General features: G+C 35.4%; 1 protein-coding gene across 2 annotated transcripts in view; it reads right to left on the bottom strand.

The window, feature by feature from the left end:
* brat (tripartite motif-containing protein brain tumor) overlaps positions 1 to 24,547 on the bottom strand; it is a 192,728-nt gene that overhangs the window by 76,974 nt on the left and 91,207 nt on the right. For both annotated transcript variants that reach the window (XM_028310338.1, XM_028310330.1), the window contains exon 3: positions 23,168 to 23,243. The gene's annotated coding sequence lies outside the window, so the exon portion shown is untranslated. The remainder of the gene's footprint in view (positions 1 to 23,167; positions 23,244 to 24,547) is intronic.

Genomic DNA, 24,547 nt, shown 5'->3' with positions numbered 1-24,547 from the left:
CGAACTGCCTAGGGCGGGAATCGGTCATTATGGCGCCCAACTAATTTCATTATACATATATCTACTTACCTACTTAAATAAATACCTAATCAGTGTTCAAATACGATAAATCAAATCTCATTGAAGCCTCCAGGTGTTTACCTGTTTAGTTTTTTATCACGAGGAAAGTTAGTTTCAAATGAAACGGTAGGTCTTATTATCATGTGAACTCATTCGTTGTCCACTAACCTTGCCTACTAATTGGATTTGACCGAACATCCTTTGCGGGTCGAGACATTTAAAGTAGTGTGACGTTGAGGAAAACGACATTGTTTTGTATGTTAATGTGCGTTTTATCAGTAATAACATTCTCGGAACTATATTTAGTGGGCAAGTACTTAATTACTCGATGTCTGCGACTACGCGTGTTCTTTTGTTTCTAATTAGTTGCATATGAGTGAGGGAGATAGGTTACTCAAAGGTGAGTAAGTATAGGCTAGAAAATTTACTTGTATGTAACAGAACCACGAGCCGCTCTATGATATAAATGAATGTTCATCCCTTCACGAATCGTAATAAAGTTACATTACATAGAAATGGTCTAGTCTATACTCACCTCAACAATAGATAAAACAAATATGAAGTAATCTGTCGGCAATTGGACATTGGTAGAAGATGACAGTGTCATGTAATTATTAGCTTTATTTAGAGGTACTTGGGGTACTTAGGTAGACAGAAGTTACTTCAAATTACAAACTATAGATTTGATCCATAAACCGTTTAACAGGTGGGCAATGCGTAATTTATTATGGATTTACAATATTTTATAATCATTTTCAATAAAATTATTTTTATGATAAACTTGGCTGTGGTAACGCTGTGGCGTGTTATAAATTGAATATACAAATTTTCGTTATTTAAATCGAGTACAAAAACATTTCGCATCCGAAAATTTAATCGCATCAAACAAAATGAAACCGTAATTGCCACCGATTTAAACACCCTGTATTGTTAGGGTTGAACATTAACTGGAATTCGCCATTTTGCATTTCGCGTGATAACAGCCGTCTCTATAACAAAGGAAAGTTGTAAATCTCCCTGATTGACAAAACAATTACTTAAATTAAAAACCGACACGCGATTGGTGAACGAAAGACGTAGAAGCTGCTTTTTAAATCGAACATCACAAGCTCAAGATAAACTGAAGCTTGATTCGAACAAAAAAAGATAATGCCACACGACAAACGTCCTAAAGATGGGCTGATTTTTTTATGTGATAAGTGGCAGACGAGCAGACGGAGATAATGGTCCCTTTACTTATAAGTTATGTCTCCAAACCTTCAAAAGTTCTCTTGTCACCGTATACATTTTGATACGGCTTTAATTTTAGCAAAAGAAGTGCTGAAGTTGACTGTCTTTTGTTTGTTTTTATCAATTTATTGGTATTGGATATGTATTTGACATAATATCAAGCGTATAATCTCGTGATTGGGAAAGATATCCGCACAATATTTTATATTGTTTTTTTTTATTTTGGAAAAAATACAAATAAAAAGTGCCTGTCCAATCATGGGTGTTTCACTTCTACACGTTTTTCTTTCACATCACTGTATATGAATACACTGCCAGAAGGAATAACGGATGTTTAGACAAAAAGTAATAACGCCCTCGAACCCCACCGATCGCTTGCGTGTAATTTGTTACTTTTTATTTATTTTGCTGACAACTAAAATGTAGTGGACTTGGAATCCATTTTGGAAGACCGCAATTTGCTTTGTTCAAACAGACAGATTTTGACGGCTCCTGTAGCGTTGAATTTAAGCAGTTCCGACAGTAGTAATTGTTAGCACTTTAAGTATGAATTTTCATACTGAAACTGTTTGTATTTCTAATATGTAGTCAGAAATAAATAATAGGTTAGTAATTTCTGATGAATATGAAAAAAATGCCCTACAAGAGTAAACAAACACACCAATATTTTGGCTTTTGTTACATGAAAATCAATTTTGAATGGGCAGTCTCCTCTCCGTTCTGAATAACAGCGTACTTTCATAGCGACAAATTGGAATACATACTCAAATTTCTAGTTTAAACTTGAAACACACTATTTTTACCTTCAAATGCCGCTAAGACTTGAACCTCAATGTATTAACCCTCAAATGACGCTACAATCTTCGACCTCTGCTGTCCTAAAACATTAGTAAAAAGACTTAAACCTCACTACTTAACCTTCAAATGTCGCTACATATTCTCAACATTATCATTCTCAAAACAACGAATTAACCCCCAAAAACCGGCTGGAACTGCATCCGTCTCGTGCATCGGAACGTAAACACCGAGGACGATCGATAAGGCGGGGTAAACACGGCGGTCGCCATGGCAACGGGAGATTTCGTCACTTCCGCCCCCGCCAGCCGCCGGGTGGCCATAGGTTAACACTTTCGCGGACGAAGGTTATGTATGGTTTTAATTTCGGGGAAATTTGAGTACGATCGGCTGACTACACATGGCATATTTTGCGATGAAATATGTGCGGCGGATGCCAAATACAAAGAAAACTGTTTCTTTTTGGGTTGTATCTTGTATCATATGATATGGCTTTAAAAGCAAGTAAGTCTGTTTCATTTCTCAAAATTATAAATACATATGTATTTGTACTTAAATAATTTTATAAACTAAAAATGCAGCTGAGATTTCGTCTAGTTAATTTCAATCAATCTTTGCATTTAGGTTTAATTTACATCTATCAAGCTCATTGCCTTATCTAGGGGTTGCCATGGTGCGATTAGTATCATAAAGCTCATGAGTAATACTATTAACTATCGTCTTGTGTTGTGTCTTCTTCAACTATCATGTTTCCTATGCATTCGTCACCATAATGATTTATTAGGGACTCATCGACGGTGAAGTGACAATACCTCCTATCATTTTTTAAGAAATCGATTTTCTTAATACAATAGGCTTAAAGTTTAATTTCGCGTGAAGTTTTTCCATTCGAAATTTTTCATCTAACTGATATTTCTTTTTAGATAGCAATAAATCTTTGTGGAAAGAACTGCTACATGCGCAAGTAATATTTACGTATTTTTTTCTCTCCTGAAAACCAAAAAAAATAAATGCAGTTAGAAGGTATTGTCACTTCTTCACCGTCGTCATGCAAAATATTACCCAGAAAATTCCAGAAAAAAAAACTGGGACTGTCCCAAGTCACGCGTTAAGTTTGGCCCTCACCGGTAGGGGCGCTGCCCGCAGGCTTTGCTAAAGCCAAAAAGCCTTTGTGCTCTGAGCCTTGTTTATGCTCACAATGCACATGATAATGGCCAATCAACCATAATCGGAAATTTAAATCATCATTACCTCTTCGTTTATGTTTCGGATTGCCTTTATACCTCTTTGGAAGATCGTGTACAGAGCGATTGATTTAAGTAGTTTACGATGGTACCTACTTTGTANTACGATGGTACTATGTTAGCCAGCGCTAATAGAAGCTGTCAATTTTGTAAATGTACATATTTAAATAACATAATATGACACACCACAATTTTCCAATAGATATCACTAAAATACCTGGGTTAGTTAGTAGTTTCGCACGAAATTCGTTCGCACGAATGTGATACATACCGACGAAACGCCTTCTAAAAAATATCATTATTGAAAGGAAAAAAAAAGAAACATTCGTGCGAAACTACTCTTATTAACCCAAAATACCTGATATCAAAAAATATACCTATTATCACAAAAATCAACACAAAGAGGGATCGAACTGACATCTTAGCCTAGGCGCAGACCACCGATTTTTCGTCGGCTGATAGTTGGATCGGGCTGTTTGTTAATCAGTATGGACATATGGAAGTGCGTACAATACAGCGATTTGATTTTCATACAAATTAAAATCGGGCCCAACTATCGGTCGACTAAAAGTTGGTAGTCTGCGCATAGGCTTAGTAGGAACAATGTAAAACAACGCCTTTTTCTAGTATGTTTCACATGTCTACACTTATAAATACATGAGATATGTTGTACACATTATTATGTACATTTGGATACGACATGTACAAATGTAAATATGTTCGTTGTTATTTCTATTTAACAATAGCGATCAAAGTCTACTTTTAGATTTGTATATTAATTATTTTCAGTATAATAGGCGTAATACCTACCACAGTTAATAGCAACAGACGCGGTCAGTATAAAACAAAAGAAAATTGTACACTAATCAAGTAATCATGCTATTATTTCGTTTTCGCGGGGTATATTTATGATAAACATCAGCCACAATATAGCGGTAGTTCAGTAGTTTTTGTTGCAGTTAAACTGACACTAAATATTAATATAATTAATTACCTCTGTAACTTGATATTTTAACGAGTAATCAAACTTGCCTCAATTATTATACAAAAATAATTTACCCTACATAAACATACACAAATTAGGTAAATGAGCCATCAAATGAAGACAGAGATGTCTATATTTGATTTGTGATTTTGATTCGTCTACCTTACGTTCTTTAAACTACACGGTATCTCTAAAAATCTGAGAACCATTTATAGGTAAAATGTAAAGCACAAATGCTTGTTTGTTGATCAAATAGCGAGTCTACTGTACCTTACTCTGTATAAAACTGACGGCAGAAATCTTATGAACTCGTAGATGTTTATCAATTTACAAAAACGAACACATTTCCAAAGAAATAAATGTAATTTCTTCTTCCTTGCTCGAATGTGAAGGAAATTGGAACAAATACTTTATTAGAACGTTTCAAACTCCATTTGTTAGGTACGTTTTTTGTTATTAGATTTATTACATCTTATTTCTCAAAATATATTGGGTGAAAATTAAATTTGTACATCAATTTATCAGTTCGTAGAAAAATATTTTTATACGAGTAGAGAAATTGTCTACACTAATATTATAAAGAGGCAAGATTTGATTGTTTGTTTGTATTGAATAAGCTCCGAAACTACTGGACCGATTTGAAAAATTATTTCACCAAAAGAATCCTATATTATTTCTGATCAACATTAGGTGGTACGATATTCACCGGATCGACTAGTAAAAATATTTTACATCTAGATCTAAGCCTCTTGTTCCTGAAGCCCCATAGAACTTCGTTAACGACCAAAAATTCACACCATGATTAAAATCTGCCATAGAAACTTAATTTATCTTCCGTTATAACAAGGACCATTATACCATACAGCTTGCACACTTACGTATCGGCCAACAAAGGTGGTACTTACCTGAAATAAAAAAGCAAATTAATATCAAATCCATTGTATTAAAACGGGGGTAGAAACAAAAACGTTCGTTAATGGCCTAAAACGTTAATTCTGAAGCTTTGTTCCCTTTACAATGGGGCTCTTCCCATGGGTTCTGTAGGGATGATCGATACTCAATGATGGTGATGTCGATAGCGAACGTGAGAAATATCGATAACAAGTGTGCACTTGTGAGTTGTGATTGTTGTGAAGCGATTAAGTGTGAAGAAGATATTGACAAAATAACGTCTAATTAAATTCATTATTCCAGCCATTGTCCGAATAATTATAATGAGGTGAGAACATAATAATATTATATTTTATAATGAACTAATTATACGCTTGTTGTTTTTTCAACCATCTCTTTAAAGGGTTTGAAGTGTAAAAATTACAAATATTAATCCCGTAAATCCTTCCAATTAAGCTAAGTACGAGTATATGCTTGTTTAGGACTGGGTTATTTTAGTGTTAATTAATTGTGACTTTATTAAAATGTTATAAAAAAATTATAATGTGAATCCTCATTATTTATTTATTCCCAGCCTTGAAATTTTATCTTCACCATACAAAAACGGTTTTTACCGAGCGATTTTTATCAGCTATCATCGATATATCGATATCGATGCTTGACAACGCGCAACCCTATTCCCCAGCTGTAGGATCTCCAGTGATACTTGAACACAGATTATCAGGATAACGCTTGTACTGAAAGGTTTAATTTAAACGATTTATTAAATGCTCGGGTTCGGCCTTCCAGTTTAGATTGTCTGTGTCTCTGATAATTAAGTTGGTATCGTCCTTAATAGCCATATTGAATTGTAAAGACGTATTTTAAGCGAGCGTTTGCCTGCGACTCTGTTTTGGGTGGGCTTGTCAAAGAACAGATATTAGAATGAATAATGTCGTTGATTGATTGATGAAGAAGTAAAAAGTTGCAAAATAAGCAGTTGCGAGAGCATATTCAAGTGCATATTCACTTCCCATCAGGTAAGATACAGACACAAAAAGAGTCAGGGCACAGACTACTGAATTTTTGTTGGCCGATAATTTAGTCAGAATCTAATTTCGGACTAATTTACAGACGACAGCACATCAAGCTTGACACCGTGACATCTTATGAAGTGGTATTAAATGCTATTTTTAAAAAAAGGGGCCGCACGAATGTGCGAAACAACCCCTCTTAATAATAATATTGTTTTAGTAGGCGTTTCGCCCGGATGTATTACAAGTATTAAAATCGCGAATCGACTCCTTCGAGAACTAGTATTCGCATACTAATAGTTCTCGAAGGAGTCGATTCGCATGCGATTTTAATACATCCGGACGAAACGCCTACTAAAACAATATTATTATTGTGAGGGGACGTTTCACACATTCGTGCGAACCGACAACTAAGGTGATCCGTCTGCTCGTTTGCCTCCTATCACATAAAAAAAAGCCAAAAAAAAAATTAACAGTCTGATTTGCTGTCTGTAAATTAATGAGATTAGAACCCGACTAAACTATCGGCCCATAAAAGTGTGTAGTTCCCATAGTAATTCTTAGATTTGCTACTAGAATACTGTAATCGGACTCTAATGTTTCTTTTTGTCCGACGAAAAGTATTAATCAAAAGAATCCAACACGGAATAATCTCGGCCATCGCCTAACATGATTTACGGTTGACAAAAAAGATTAAGATTAAGCCCCAGTTTGTCATCCCGAGTGCTGCAGGATTGGAGAGAATCAGGGCTATTCCGAAACGCGATCACATCGTTTCGGGTCTGTCTGTCACCGTCGCTCATGCTGCCATCTCGTTATGCGTGAGAAAGATGGCAACAAACGAGACTTTGGATAAAGTTTTTCGGAATAACTCCTTTCTGAGAGACGCTGAAACGTAAATCGCCTGGTGAAATTGTTAATTATGGTGTGAAAGCGAGAATTTATGTGTCTAGATTTAGCCTTATCAAAACTGGATTCAAATTCAAGTAAAAAATTGATCGTACTTCAGTTATTGGATCAAATATTAAAGAGATATGCCTCAATTTACATTTGACTTAACTATTCTTCTTTAGACTTTCAATATAATTAATTTATGATTACACAAAGTGACACACGAACCAATCACAGAGCTCTATTCAACGCTGTGCGTGCGATTTGCTGCTTCACTTATGCAAGCATCGTTTGTGAATACGGGCGTAAAATATTTGAATTTATGTAATAAATCTTGACACAATACATTAATCCAACGATCAGTCAATTCGAAACATTTAAAATTCTACTCGCAAGCCCCAAATTAGTCAAGCGCATAATTTTATTCATTCCAAAGAAGCTGGCAAGAAATTCATAAGTCTATCCAGCCTTCATTACAAGGGAGGGTAGTAATACAAAATTCACGTAACATTCTGTTAGACTAGAGTTGTCGGATGTCGACATTTTTGCTATCGATGTTTGACTTTGTGGCGTACATGTTTATGTCATGTTCATAACTTTTTTCATAATATTGGTGTCAAAGAAGATGTCTTCTTTATGTATATGCGTTAGAAAATGACACTAACAATATATGAAATAATATCGATAGTGTACGATAAATCGATGAGCATCACTAAAACATTAGTAGCCGGAAATTTCAAGGAAACTGACAATTTGCAAGGATTTGGCCCTAAAGTACAGTCAAGATCACTGAACAATCTGAACTCGTTCTTAGATCACTGTAGTAGGTACTAAAATTGACTGCAATTGTCTACATTTAGTTGTCACATCTCAAGGGACTCGTCTACAGTAATATGGGTAATTCCAATTATGTAGTTGTAATACAGTTTACCACTTATCACTAAACTTAAACAGTTTAAGCGATGTTAAGTGAATGAACTTACAGCAAATCGTTTTATTCTTTTAGTTGGGACTTTATTTATTATTGAATAAAGAGTGTAGGTATTTGTTCAAAGGAAAAATCTTGTTTCAGACAAATTGAAGTAGCTTTGTAAGTAATGATGAAAGTCAAAGAAAGAAATCTTATAACGCTTTGATTTTACTAAAGTTCTCTGACCGAAAACAGTGTCATTAAACCAAAAAAGTCAATATACCCTAACTTTGAAGAACATAACTCCCTCATATAAACGAAGAATGATTAAAGTGCAAATATACTTAATTAATATCATATGATCTCAGACAAGATATAATTAAAGACACAGGCACTTTAGAAGTGTCGCAATAGATCGAAAAGTAAATTAAATACTTTCAGTGTTTGACTGAAACGTTTATTTTATAACTTTAGTTTGCAAAAAACAACATAACTGTATCAACAACCAATCAAAAACAAAAAATCAGGGTTGTTTTTTTTACTATTCACATTTGAAAAATCGACAAAGCAAAGTTCAGTTAGAAATCCAGATATTTTTCAATTTAATGTAATATCATCATTATTGTTTGGCGATATAGGTACAGAGTAAATAACATAAGTTCAATAGGTACTCCATTTGTTTGCAGACTTTTGATTCTCTTAGTTAATTTTGTAGACTGTGTCAAAAGCTCCCGACGTCTATTGTCAAGGTTTGTCTTCCACTATTAAGATGAGTGTATATTACCCGTATTACCATAAACCAGCATTGACGAACGGGGAGATGGGAGTACGTTTGTGGGTACATTTTATTGGGTGTAATGAGAGAGAATATTTGTACAGTTCACACCATTATAAGGTTAAGTTTGTTGGAAAATCTCACTTATTACAACTACCATAAGATAGTAAGATGCCACAGTGCAAGTACTTGTAATAATAGTAAGAGTTGTATGGAGACTATTTTTAACGAAACTTAGAAGGTTTTTATCCTCACCAAGGTTTATTCAAAAAGCTCTAAGAGTTTTCTTAATCATTTTTAACATTAGACCTATCTTAGTCTCGTGTAAATAATGCGGGCTAATGCAAGGAAGATTTATTTTAGACAGATTAGAGACAAGTAGCACTTGTCCACTCGATAAAAAAAAGACATAAAACTAAATGACCATATCATTTAGTTTTATGTCTTTTTTTATCGAGTCTCAAACTCAGCTTTCATACCAAGAAGGACACCTGATTTAGATAATGCCTAACTATTGAACTTAGCAACCAAGTACTATTCAGACCACACTAAATTCTAATTTCTATTAGATTTCACATAAAAACTTCACAATACATTCAAAGGGAAACCAGTAATAGAACAAAAAACTTTCCAAATTATATTCCCGTTTTGTTCATCCACTTCAAACGTTTCGTTAAAAAAGGCCCATTGAAAATAAATAAAAACCAGACGATGTCGGGATTCATTGCTTTGTCAACAAAAAATAATGAATGAATGTATAGGAAATTATATTAATATGGACATCTTGAAAATTGAACGAGTGCCCACTTCAGAAAGCTACTGTTTGACCTTTCATGAGATATGAAAATAAATAGAAAAAAAATGGCGGAACCAGGAATACGAGTACAATTATTGTCAATATAAAGTTCATGGCTGTCACAACAATACGTTTATTGGTTAGTGGGTTTAACTTTGATTTGGAAGTCGCAGGGTTCAATTTCCATCTGAGACAATAATAGAAAATCAGGTCATTTTGACGATTATAACGGCACGGTTAATATGGGTTCTATGGGTACATAACATACTACATACACACACACAGAAATCTCAAAAAAGAAGCAGTCTTCGTGAAAAACTACTCCAAAAATCAAGTCAATTAAGACAGTCAATACAATTAATTACTATACACGAAAGCAATGCAAAAATAATAGACATTTCTTTGTTTAAACCTGGGATTATAGTTCTTTGAGCACGAACGATATAATCGCACAAAAGATATCTTCAGATAGTAGCCAACTAGCCGGTTAATACGCAAAAAAGTAATACTTAATGTGCTGGAATACAAAAAGTAAATATTAAACAAAAACGCCTTAAGCAACAAGCCACAGTGAAAATGGTGTGCAGTAGCATTGGTTAGTGAGTATTGCAAACAATTACTTTTTCTTTTGTCTCAAGGTAACATTTTTTTAAGCTTAGAGCTTTAAAAACACTTTTTGGAGCTTTCTTTTCGTAACAGTTAATAGAAAAATATTAACATAAAAAAACAGAAGCAAATATCTACGTCTATAATGCGGAAGGGTTATGTTGATAATGATGCTATCTTCCAGGATTGTATTAGAAGACTAGAAGTATTAGACTTCTGAAGTTAAAGAAGCTTTGATGTTTAGACAACCGACGAATGGCGATTGCTTGAAATCTCTTCGATGGGTCTACTGCTTATTCTTACACTGTGTCGGTACTTAAGTTGGCTTGGGCTCTTGAGACGGCTGCTGGTTAACGTCTTTGCAATAGACACTACTTGAGAGAAAAGGTGCTCGACTGATTTGTTTTCAGTAATTTGTGAATGGGCTTTTTGAAAATAATATTTTTATTTAAAACTAAAGCACGCTGGAATGTTTCGCATTCTATTTCATTAAACATTTATCATTAGTTTGTTTCTTAAAATAGCCTTAGCTTAAAATCAAATGTTTTTTCATTCTTCAATACTTTGGAGTGTTTTGTTCAAATGAAGGATGTTATTTCATTAAAGTAAGAATTTAAGAGACTACAGACTTTTTATCGAACGATAGTTAGGTTGGGGTGTTAATCTATGAACAAGTATGAAAGTACTCACATTACACATATTTGGTGTCATCCGATTTAATATAAAAATTAGCGGTCAACCAAACTATCGACCAAAAACCGTCTTTAATCTGCGCGGATTCAACTGAATTAAGTTAGCTTTCTGAAATAAATAAAGACTTAAACCATTTGGAAAAACGATTTACGAATTTAGTAAAATTCCTCCGAATGATAATTATTTCCTTTGTTTTAATTAAACAGCAAGGTTTTATTCCGAAAATACGCCCGCCACGGAATCTAACACACGTCGCGTACAGTCCTGTGGTACACCGCAGCGAGGTTCGTGCGATTCTGAATTTCTGAAATCGCTTAAAATGGACAAAATGGTAATATTCGTGCGGCGAATGTCACGCGCCGGTACCTTCCGTTTTTATGTGGTTATCGGGTAATTAATGTTTTAAATTAAGTTTGGGAATTGTTTTTAGGATATCCACAAACCTTATTCAATAAACGCGGATCCGGGATATGCCATTAGTAAACGATTTGTTTATCGTTAAATATTTTGTTAGAACTTTTTACAAAACAACGCTGAAAACTATTCAACTAGCTGTCTCGGCGAACTTTGTACTATAGGTAATTCATCAGAAATAATGTAGGAATTTTTCATATCAGTTCAGTGATTTCGGAGTCTATTCAATACAAACATACATTCGAATGTAGAAAAATTGTTTCTCTACCAAGTCATTACAGTATTGTGTAATGAAGTGCGAGAGAAGATACAGGGTGAGTTATGCGAAACAATTATTTTCGTGTCTTCGTATACACGTTCTTTTAGGTATGTAAAAGCGAAATACCACTCTCTGAGTAATCACGAAATCTCATAAACTGTAACACCTACAAATTCGAAATTTGGCAGGTAGGTTTCTTATAGGGTGTAGTAGACATCCGCTAAGAACAGATTTTACGAAACTCCACCGCTAAGAGGGTAAAAAAGGGCCACGCGTGCGAAGCCGCGGGCGGTCGCTAGTATATAATATACTTTTAAATCATCTTTATCGTAAGTAAATGCTCTATCGTCTAGGAATGCAGGAAGCATACAAAGTGTATACAGACAGCATATCAAGCTAAATACTGTGCCTTATGTAGTTGACATAGAGGCGAGTTTGCAACAAAAATGTAGTCTGTCAGAAACATTAGTTGCATCACGACATTGTGTTAAACATGGCATCCACGTACTACCACGGGAATGGATGTAGACGCATATTTAGAATGACGTTCTATATGGAAGCCTACATTTACATTTTGCAGTATTATACCTATTTTGAGACGTTATTACACTACGTCGTGGTGGGTGAATGACAGATATATGTCTATCATTGGTAAAAGGTCGCAAAATAAGACTAAAATATAGCATTATGATGCGTGTAGAATTGGATTAGTATCATTATGCTACTCACGATTCGCAGTCTTATAATAATAATATATGGACATAGTATAATATGACGTTGTCTCATTCATAAAACAATGCAATGTCATCAGAACAGGTTTTGAATGAACTTTATTGAATAGCAAACGAATAAATCGTATATTTCGCAAAATGAAGTTTAAAATTAGTTCTGCAAGGCACTATGACGTTATTCTGTGACTATGATGAGTGGCGTTCACAATAGATAGATACCGATTACAGTGGTGATCAAATTGAACTAGAATAGTGGCGCTGGTGACAAAGAAAAAAGGCACTATTAATGGCTCAAAAAATACACTCTGCTTTACAACATACTTTATGCACATAGTAAACACTGGCAATTCAGGATTAAAAAAAAAATTAAACAGGGTAAAGAAAAAAGAAACATTTAACTCAACTTGTAACTATCAAGTTACAAAGTTAAGGGTGACCGTAACATACGTATTTTAAGGGGTTCAACGTAAGGCTCTCGCGTTTAAGTGCTGGCCTCTTCATTTCTATCGTAAAGCATTGTTCCGGTCGCAGTATAAGAGCTGGAGTAATTTGCAAACACCTAAGACCGACTAGTGTTAAAGTGTTGCATGCAACTGCAGTCACATGACGCTTAGAGACGAGAAATTATGAAATGTGCATCCAGGTAGCCCCTTTTTATGTCGTTTCAGCCAAATGACGTCCACTGCTAGCCAAATGACGTCCACTGCTGGACAAAGGCCTCCCCCAAGGTTTTTCACAATGAACGGTCCTGCGCTGCCCGCATCCAGGCTCTCCCCGCGACCTTTACCAGATCGTCGGTCCACCTAGTAGGAGGCCTGCCCACGCTACGTCCCCTTTTCATGTATTCTTCTTTGTTCAAGTATTCTACTGCAAACGGCGCTACTTGTAACTTCCATTAAGATATAAAGAGTTATATCTTGAACTATAATGACAGGTCGCGGGTTTGATTCTCAAAATGGATACATCAGGATTGGATCAGCTGATTGTTCGAATAAGATAAATAGATAGAAGAGGCACAATTTAGGCCGTCTTCTGGTTAGGATAGAGATGTAATTCCGTACATTACCGGGCAAGGTAAGCCATGTAAGATAGCTCGTAATATCTAGAGACCTGGGTGTGACTTTATGGATTTAACTACCACTTATAAGAATATGAATAGAGTACCTATGTTACTGAGTACGAAAGTTTAATAAATACATTGATGCCTTTAAAGCTATATTAGACACACGGGGATAGCCTTTTAAAAGCTTCTGTTGTCACTTTCGTTTTCCATTTAACTACTTGAGTCGCGAACAATTCACAAGTAATCAATCGCTGTGAAACCTGCCACTGTCTATGCAGCAGCACGTTCAGTGCTAAGAAAATAACAAATGAAAAACAGAACAAAACAATTGAAGTGCACTTTATGAGACGTATTCTAAAATGAAATACAATTCTTTGGGAAAGCAGACGAGGGAGCATTAGGAGTGTCTACAATACTACCTTTCAGAAGTACTGGATACGTATGCATTAGTGACGTACGTGTGGGGTGCGAAATATATGACACAAGTACCGGAAAAATTATCAAATGAAAAATATTTATTTTTTATAAATGCGACATCAAACACTTAAATGCCCAAGAACCGAACTCGGTGATTGATTCATTTTTCAGTTTTCAGCATTTTTTTTTAAGATAAGCAAAGCATATTTTTTTCTTGAGATTTCCTTGAGCTTTCATTTTGTAGAAATGTGTGTAATACACTCGCTTACTCCTGTTTAGTACCTCACAATCGATACTAACACTCTGCAAAAATCCGCGCATCACTAGTAAACATTTATTTAAAACGCCATTTCGGAGGCGTTCGGCGTTCGCCGCGAATGTGTGCCGCTCAGGAGCACTTAAAAGAGAACGTGCTGTAAGACTCTGGGGCACCGGAGAGGACTTATTGGTGCGACAGGTAGGTAGATTGGATTTAATTGATAAAGGAAACATAATAATTCCATGAATTGAAGATACGAAATGTTTATACTTATACTTAGATAACTGAGTAGGTACACTGTATTCATGTGGAATTAATTCATAATCTAATTATTTTGATTGAATGTTTATCATTTACCTATGTAATATTGTATAGCTTTGTTTCTTAATACAAATAAATAAACTTATATTCCGCGCGAAAAATCTCTAAAAGTCCTGCTAAAGTAAAAGCCGCGGTTTCCGCTGTAATATCTGTAAAAAATACTAAATTTGCTTTTTTAAACCAATTTCAAATGACGACCATATTTTATAACACTCGCTTTATTCTCATTACGGCATATTTGTTCAAAATTAAAATATTAATTAATCGGCCAATCGCGTTTATCACGAGCACCAGAACAGAGCTGTGTAAACAAGAGTATAATTAATTCCGAATTAACTTCGGTTATGGCGTCGCGAGTAGAACGTAATTTATGGTTGAGCGTCGAATGAGCTTGCCTTAATGAGAGTTGAGATTGTCGCGTCAGTGGAATATAAATGTAGAGATTTGATTCTTAATGCAGATAAAATAAGTTCAATTTTGCTTTAATTAATGGTTTAATAGCTGAGAAAGTGAAGTATTAAAACAGTATTTTTATTGATCGGCGGAGCTTTTGACATTAGCAAGCACCTGCACATTTTAAAACAGGCTTAGCAAGTTAAAATTCATTATTTTTCTAAACATTAATGACAACTTAATTAGATAGTTATTACATTTTTTTAACGTTAAGAGTAGCCTCTCTATCTAACGCCCGTATCTCACAGTGTGCGTGAACGCATAGGGTGACACACGAACCAATCATAGTGCCCTATTCAACGCTGTGCGTTCGACTTTCTGCTTCACTTGCAAGCATCGTTTGTGAATACGGGTGTAAACCTCGATCGTGGGTTCGATTTCCACCTTAGGCAGTTAGATATTTTTAAGTTATTTTAGATTTAAAATATTGCCACTTTCTTATAAAACGTAAAAATATTCATCCAGAAAGTAAACGTATATTTTATCATCTCAAAATTATACCGCGCCTTCAGCCGAAATAAGATCCACTGCGATTGTTCAATTGTGCGTCGATCAAGATGTTCAAGTCAAATGTTAAATTGGGGGGAATACCCCCAATCCCTCCCTCCTTCAGTCAACAGTTGGCTGACTGTACAGACAGACATATTTGTTGGAAAATAGCACTTATTTACGACTGCATAAGATACCGCAGTTTAGGTTCATATGCTGTATAAGAGGTGATTAATGGATGCCTTTACAATGCTCATTGAAAATTTTGAAGTGATAAAAGATCGCATCCCAACTAATATTATAAATGCGAAAGTAACTCTGTCTGTCTGTCTGTCTGTCTGTCTGTCTGTTACGCTTTCCCGCTTAAACCTCGCAACCGATTTTGATGAAATTTGGCATAGAGATAGTTTGAGTCCCGGGAAAGAACATAGGATAGTTTTTATCCCGGTTTTTGAAACAGGGACGCGCGCGATAAAGTTTTTCTGTGACAGACAAAATTCCACGCGGGCGAAGCCGCGGGCGGAAAGCTAGTTGGCTATAAGTGAGAGAACTTATTATTTTTAGTGCCAATAACCTACGTTTTAAATTGATACTTAATTAACAATATTATTTGAAAACATTATGAACTGTTAATGTCTTATCTTTAATTCGTTATTTATTTCAATTCTTGTTTAAAATAGTGACCAAATCAATGAAATTACAAACTTATGAAGCGCGTTTGTCCCTGTCACATTCGTGATTTCACAACCCAGTCTGAAACAGATCGCTTACTAGCGATAAGACCTTTTAAAATATGCCTTTGCAGTGGACTTACTATCGAGCCCCGGCTACTTCACTATTACCATTTGCGATATGTGCCAATAACCTACGTTTTAAATTGATACTTAATTAACAATATTATTTGAAAACATTATGAACTGTTAATGTCTTATCTTTAATTCGTTATTTATTTCAATTCTTGTTTAAAATAGTGACCAAATCCATGAAATTACAAACTTATGAAGCGCGTTTGTCCCTGTCACATTCGTGATTTCACATCCCGGTCTAAAAGAGATTGCTTACTAATAATGAGCCGTGTGGTGACGGCAGAGTAGAATACATTTGTCACTAACCCCTACTCTTCCCGCGGGTGTCGTAAGAGGCGACTTAGGGACTACACATCAAACAGAGAATGGGCAGCAGCGCTCTCTGAAAAACATCAATCTTTTAAACTGCGATCTCCAACCCGCCTGCCAAGCGTGGAGATTATGGCAAAACCCTCCACTATAGTGGAGGAGGCTCATAGTCCAGCAGTGGACTGTAAAGGGCTGTTGATGAATGTGCCATTGCAGTGGACTTACTATCGAGCCCCGACTACTTCACTATTACCATTTGCGATATATCAGTCATTTAACTCTGAAAAATGTGCCTTTGCTGTTGACTTACGCCCGTATTCACAAACATTACCTACTATGAGTGACTCACCCACGAACCAATCACAGAGCTCTATTCAACGCTGTGCGTTTGATTTGCTGCTTCACTTAAGCATCGTTTGTGAATACGGGCGTTACTAACTATCCACTCCCATTTGCAGTGTATCAGTCATTAACGTCCGTCTGTATCCGTGATGATGATTAATCCCAGGAGTCGGGGGTCAGAAGCCAGGATTACGGCCCAGTCTGGACACAAAGCGACGGTGTGACTGCGGCTTAATATTTGAAACAAGGCTTTTAGTGATGCTACTTAAGTTTTGATTGAAAACTAAGGTCTAACGCTTAACTTAGGTGTGGGTGCAATACGGGAGGGGTGATATTTGTTGGGTTTCAACACTAAAATTCATTCATTCTTTCATTCGTTCGGTCTTGTGACGTATGTATTTGAGCGCCATCGCGCTCAGTAGCGTTTCGTACTCCGGCCATTACACTTGTGATTGTGTGTATTATTTTAGGGTTACCTACGCCATATCGAATGACAAATGATCGAAAATCAAAATATCGGATACGTTTCATCGAACGATCAAAATATCGAACGATCAAAATATCGAACGATCANTGTTACGCTTTCCCGCTTAAACCTCGCAACCGATTTTGATGAAATTTGGCATAGAGATAGTTTGAGTCCCGGGAAAGAACATAGGATAGTTTTTATCCCGGTTTTTGAAACAGGGACGCGCGCGATAAAGTTTTTCTGTGACAGACAAAATTCCACGCGGGCGAAGCCGCGGGCGGAAAGCTAGTTGGCTATAAGTGAGAGAACTTATTATTTTTAGTGCCAATAACCTACGTTTTAAATTGATACTTAATTAACAATATTATTTGAAAACATTATGAACTGTTAATGTCTTATNATCGAACGTTCAGAATATCGAACGATCAAAATATCGAACGATCAAAATATCGAAAGTCGATATAGACGTTTTTATTAAATTTCATCACGCATCATTTCTGAACTTTCCTTTTTGGGACAGGCTAGGCTTATAATAGGTCCCCATGGACATTATTCTCAAAATTTATAAACTCGAAGAAATGATGCATGATGAAATTTAATAAAAACGTCTATATCGACTTTCGATATTTTGATCGTTCGATATTTTGACCGTTCGATATTTTGATCGTTCGATATTCTGAACGTTCGATATTTTGAGCCTTCGATATTTTGATCGTTCGATATTTTGATCGTTCGATGAAACGTATTCGATATTTTGATTTTCGATCATTTGTCATTCGATATGGCGTAGGTAACCCATTATTTTAAACTGTGCAGAGCTGGCAATAAACTTAATTAGTGAAACACGGCCTTTCAATCAACATCAACAACAACAACTCCGCTGCCCTACAATATTGACCTATTGAGTACTAGCTTTGCCCGCGGCCTCACCCGCGTGAAATTTAGTTTGTCAGAGATCGTCATAAATTATAGCCTATTATTAGTATGGAGAAACATTATTGTATTTTAATTGTAATATAATATTATATAAATAATTAATTTTATAATTTATGAATATTAATAAATATGTGGGTACGACTAACTATTGTAGAATATTTAGTAATGTACGATACAAGATTTGCAATACCCTTACAGGGTCATAAGTTGAGATTTTTAGTTTAAGATCACCATCTATGTACACTTATGAAGCAATAAATGATTATATGATTATATGTTATTCTAAGTTATAAACAATAATACTGTAAAGTTTCATCTAAATCCGTTCGGTAGTTTTTGCGGGAAAGATTAACAAACATCCAGACATCCAAACTTTGGCATTTATAATATTGGTAGGATGACGTGACAGAGCATACGAATCTGAAGCACATTTGAAGTCTCGCTGACGTTTCACGTCCCAAGAATAAACTCAAGCACAGAGTTAAGCGCCAGACTTCATAATCCAAATAGTTATGTACCTAGAAACCAAATTGTAAAACATTGGCATTGTTTAAAACTTTCATTCCTAACACTCAAGTTAAAGTAATTCCTTCATATTAAGCTAAGCTTCGTATCATGAGAGAATACTTACTCAATTATGTGAAGAGCGCTAAGCCTCCTTACACGCCCGCTAGATGGAGTTACGCAAAGGGCCGCCACTAGGGTCATGGGCCGGGGCCCAAGATTCACGAGGTGGTTGGGCCTTATGAGGGTAGGACGAGGAATCAAAATACAATGCGCATTTCCTGTTCCAATATAGCGTACCCTGATAATGAATGCCATACAACTTCGAATTAATTTGTGCTAATGATTATCTAACACCCCTTAGTTAGATTCGAATAAACAACAAAACTTAACTCAAACTTAAACATAATAACTTTAAAGTATACCTACCTATGCTTGATTATATTCCTACTATGTATATTAAATCTCTGGGGTGTTCATTAAATTCTAAACTTATTCCGTAATGTTGGGCCTTGTGTTTTACTCCTTAAGTCAGACTACAGCACACATCACTGTACTAAACACAGGGGCACCATATGTATTTTGAAAAAAAAAATAATAATAATAAGTTGAAGAGCTGTTGACCTGTCTGCGCAGCCCTGCCTTACACTCTGTGTTTGGTGACAAAAAATTCCACAAATATTTTTTTCTTCCCATTATTATACTAAAAAAATACGGAAGTAGCCCCCTTATTCCGGCTCTGTGTACAAATCTGAAGCGAACTCGAACCTCCCGGGGCTTAGGCGTCAAGACGCGCGACTGCTTTAAATCATATTCCTAATGAGCGAAGACAAGTTATTAAAAATTAATCCCCGGAGTTATAAACTATAACGCATTTAACTTGCAAACTGGCGAAGTTGAACCACGATTTATAATAAATTCAGTGCGCGAGAGATGAATATTTGAATTACATGGATCTTCGCGAACTTCCCATGTACAGTCGAAGATGGAGTTAGGTATGTATTATAGTTAGTTATGTGCTAAGTTGCAAACTTGCTAATTGAACTCTTAGCATCTATTTTACTAAGTATAACTTTTAGTACATTATTTTATAAAACGTTTATATCTCTATAACTAGGTACAAAAAGCAAATGAAAATGATTTGATTTGAAAAATTCTTTGCTTACTATAAATTGCTACTGTCCTTCCCGAATACTATAATCCGAACCTTTTGAAGGTGAGAATAAAAGTGAATAGGCACTTATAGGGCAGGTATGTACCTAAACTAAACGCGGTCAAACAGGTATTAGAACAAGGCAGGTGCCTTGTTCTGCTTTAAAAAGAATGTCTTGAAACATCTTCTCTATTTGGATAAAGTTTACGAGCATTCTCAAAATACATAACTGGCCATATTTTTTTTAATTTCATCACAACCTCTTTTGTTTATATCTGTACTTTAAAAAGCAAGAAAATGTTGGAGAAACGTCTTGTCGTGTATGAATTATGAATGAAATGGTGTCGTATCATTACTTTTTGTAGGAGGAATCTGATGGATATGAGGGACATAAAAATACTTCGTATGAAAACAGGCGTTTAAGATTTGGCTCGTAAAAATTTGGTATACGAACAAGTATTTCTGTGTTAGTAGGTACTGGTAGATGTCTAAGTTATAGTAAGTTTGGAAACGTTGTATTTACAGGGTTCGATTGATATTGCCAACTTTCACAGACGATATTTTTAAATAAAATACAATTTTTAAGTAGTAAAAGTAAGTACACGTGTTGTGTACTGTACCCTACCCCGAAGAAAAGTAAAGCTAGACAGCGTCTAATCGATCTCATAAGTAACGAGTAATTTCTAAGAAAATATTCTTACATCTTCAATGTGGTACAAACTTACTTAAATTAATTTGTACGCAAAAGTTCTACACGCGTCTCTCAAACATCTCAAAAGAAACCGAGATAAGAACAGTATAATTCAATTTCAAAATTCATAGACAGATAAAATAAAAGTACATTCAGCGACAAAAGACGTCAATTAAGAACTTAATCATGCGAAATCCGTCTCATATATCGAGTTACCCATTTAACTGGAAACACCAACGGAAAACAGACCTTCCTCTTATCAAATTAGAGTACAAACTTGAGCGGCGGCGAAGTTGGTATTAATTATGCAATCAAAGCCTAAACAAACATGAAAACCCGAAATTTTGTTTGAATAAATTATTATTACTGTTGAATTTCCTAAACAATGTGGGGTAGAAATGGAAAATTCTTGTTCAGAATATGAAATCTAATTAAGCAAAACTCTGGATTCTTTGGGTTGTGTGTGAGCGGGATNGGCACATTAGTACGCTCGCCTTTAGGAAATACACGAGAACCTGATCTCAGCCAAACCCGCTATCCAAATATCAAAGTATCTATGATCAAGAGAGCTAATTTACTAGGATAAACCACTGCTCTAGTGGCTCAAACCCCAACTAACTGCAAATCACCTGATTAGTCTTGACGACAGATACTAAAACAGCAGATTTAAAAAAAACCCAATGAACAAAGGTCAAACAAGGTCACGCCGCCGACGCCGCCGCCGCCGAGGTCAAAAAGTCGGCGCGCCGCCGCCGGGCAATTGTATATCGGCGCCCACCTCTACCGCTGTGTCCTGAAGAAAAATTTTTTTGACCTACTTTTTTCAAAAAAAGTACCATACAATGGTACATATTTATAATCCTGATAAATGTAGCTTTTAGGACATATTTTTTTTATTAGATTATCTCCAGTGGTTTAAAAGTAAACGACGTTTATTTAAAAAAATACTTTTTGGTTTTTGTGAATTTTACTGCATATTTCTATTTTTTTGTATGAAAAGGCAAAAAGTTTGTTCTAGAAATGAATTCGCCATCCTTTAATTATCCGAAAATGACACCACACTTGCCCTTATACCCATAGTTTTGAAGATATGGGCCTTAAAGTGAAGCGTGGCAGAAGGAAACTTGCCCCCCCTCCCCCTGCTACCACAGGGGGGGCTCCCGATGTCTACCGACGGAAATCTACTCAGGAGCACCCAAAGAACAACTGGTGCAAAAATGAGCCTTCTATACCAAAGTGGAGGGGTTCTTGCACTAAATTCCCTACTAGGATGGAAAATAAACAGACCGTTGACTGGATGAAAGGTGCTTTGCGGTAAGTCAGACTTTTATGGGTACAAAAAAGATAATTCGAAACTTAATCAAATAGTGCGTAGAAGCAATTAAGTGAGGTTACATAATTGTACCTTTTAATTATTAATTTTGAGATGTCAGTGCTCGATATCAATTTGAAAGGGGAATTAAGAATTAAAGCATGAAAATTATTAATAGTACGTAATTATTGGAAAAAATCCAAGGTATTTACGATGACCTATGCATAAAATAAGAAGTAGATTTTTCGTAAAATCTAGGTTTAAATAAATGTTGTTTGTATTTCAAGGAGCTCCTAAGAACTTTTAATATTGAAAAACGTAACAATAGTGTGGTCAGACTGATCAGAATATTAAGTAATCGTTATTCTAAGTATTGAAAAACCAATGCGAAGGAAGGAAAACATTTGATTTATTACTAAGTTTTAGGAAAGATATTAAAATTTGTCCTTGTTTGGTTTTTGGGTATATTTGTGTATTACATTAATCAAGTTATGCACAACATAAAACAAAACCTCCTCTTTGAAGTCGGTTAAATTACGGTTCAAACTCGCTATGGGTTCGTAACGTCAAAATGCAATTAATAAGATAAAACGATAGAACCTGAAAACTTCGCTAAACTCACAAACTCGAACGATGTTTATACTTTAATTAATTACCGGCTTATGTAATTAAAACGTAAAACGTAATATAATTCCCCTGTCAAATATCTGGTTGATTGACACTTTTGACAAAATCCAATTTATTTATTGGGCTATCAACATGAGATACAGTATTTGTCAGTTAATCTAAGATTTGGGTTGAACTAATCTGTCGTGGCAGGGGCAATATGTGGGTTGATGGTAAACGCGTATGGCTGTAACTTTCATAGTCACTAATACTTAACCCTTAATCGTACACAAGACAATAAAGGTCAAAATTATATGTTTGCTAATTGTCTGCTTGAGGTTTCAATATGACATAACAGTAGTACTAATGTTGAAAGCAAAAAAAAACTTAATCAACCTTTATTTGTTCTTTCAATCTTCTTTATTCGTCAGTCATCATTATGATTAATCAAGTCACTTAGTCACCACTAATACATATTTTGTCTTATTAGCCAGAAGAAGTGAGGCCTAGTGTTATTTGTCTCCTATAAGTTTAAGTTAAAGTTTTATAGTTACTCTTACAAAACAAAACCCACGGGAAGAGTGATGTGTTCCAGTGTTCCTATTATACTCTGCTGGAATCATACGGCAATATTACGTTAAATCAATCAATATTGTGTTATTTTTCATTATTTGTTAAAAAACTTTCAGAAACTTTCTGTATTTGGTTAAACTGGCCGTTAAATGTATGAAATAAAATACTTACGTTTCGATATCGTTTGAGCGATATCTAATGCATGATGGGCGGCCAGCGCGCCTCGTTCTTCAGTCACTTTTCACAACTGAAACAAAAGAAAATATTACAATTATTATACCTTCCTAATGGTTAAGCAACTTAAAAAGACAATTTTTAAAGATTTCGACTCGCAGAGCCCAGTAGACAATACTATTTATTTAACTAATCAAATCAAATCAAAATTATCTTTATTTGTTTAGACTAATTAAATTAGTTCTTGCAAATCGTCAAATGCTCTTAAGGAGCCTATACATGTCTCATTCTTTTTTTGCCCTACCAGCGCTAATGTTATATCTAACAATATTGTAAAATCTTTATAATATTCTGATCTTGCGAAGAATTGATTTACGACAACAAGTGGGTGTCCCGATAATTCCCTCCTAATTATTGTTTTCCAACAACAGAAAAGAGGCTAAGTACTTCAAGCAGTTCCTTATCGAATATAAAGTAACGTTAATTTCCATAATATCAGTATTCAGTGCGCGATCCGATCCGACCTTGGCGAAAATAAAACTCAAATAACGTACCTACTAAATTATATCATCAATGATAATAAAAGTATTTCTTTCTGATCCAAATTGGCCTCTAATTGGCATCTATTTATTTACGGATAATCTAATAACGTTAATCTGTAACGGTTAATGAAAGAAAAAATAACGTTATTATTATTACGGCAGCGAACTGGCACGTATTATCCGTTCGTAATTCGAATAACCGCCTTGGCCTTGAGCATGGAAAAAAAGAAAAGATGGCTGCAGGTAGCAACTGGTAGCCCAGAGACGGTAGCACTTGAGGCATTGATATATGGTTTAAAATTGAATAGAACAAGTGTGAATAGTCGCGACTGTACGTGATTGAACAGGAATGTTCTAACGAATGTGGAATAGACGGTTTTTTCTAGGGTTGTGAGTGTGACTGTTTAGGGATGCTTTGGTAATAGACAAAGACCACTGAAGTGTGGATTTCATGTCTTTGTCTGACTGGCACTTTCCGTTTCTTAAGTGTACATTATTAGTCAACCTGTGCCTGAGCCTGCTCTGCTAGACATGTGCCCAAGTGCCTATTCACTCTTGAATAGGCCCAGATCGTATTGTGTGAAAGATATTGTCAGGTAGTCCATTTGTATGTTTCTGAAGTACCTAAATGTACATATGTATATTCAAATCAAGTGTCAATCATGTACTCTTTTGAGCAATGGAAATTGATAACGAATCTTTAATAGGTATTTAATTTAATATGTGAATCCGACTCGAACTTGGCTGTTTTTTACTCACGTCAAAATACGAGCAGTAATGTCCTGTCCCTACACGTTTTGACACGCACGTGGTATTGCCGCAGTTCTACCCAGAA

The sequence above is a fragment of the Ostrinia furnacalis genome, unplaced genomic scaffold (genome assembly GCF_004193835.3).
Source record: "Ostrinia furnacalis isolate ACB-3 unplaced genomic scaffold, ASM419383v2 OfSCF0216, whole genome shotgun sequence".
Classification (NCBI taxonomy): Eukaryota; Metazoa; Arthropoda; class Insecta; order Lepidoptera; family Crambidae; genus Ostrinia; species Ostrinia furnacalis.
This window is presented reverse-complemented; position numbering and strand designations above follow the sequence as displayed.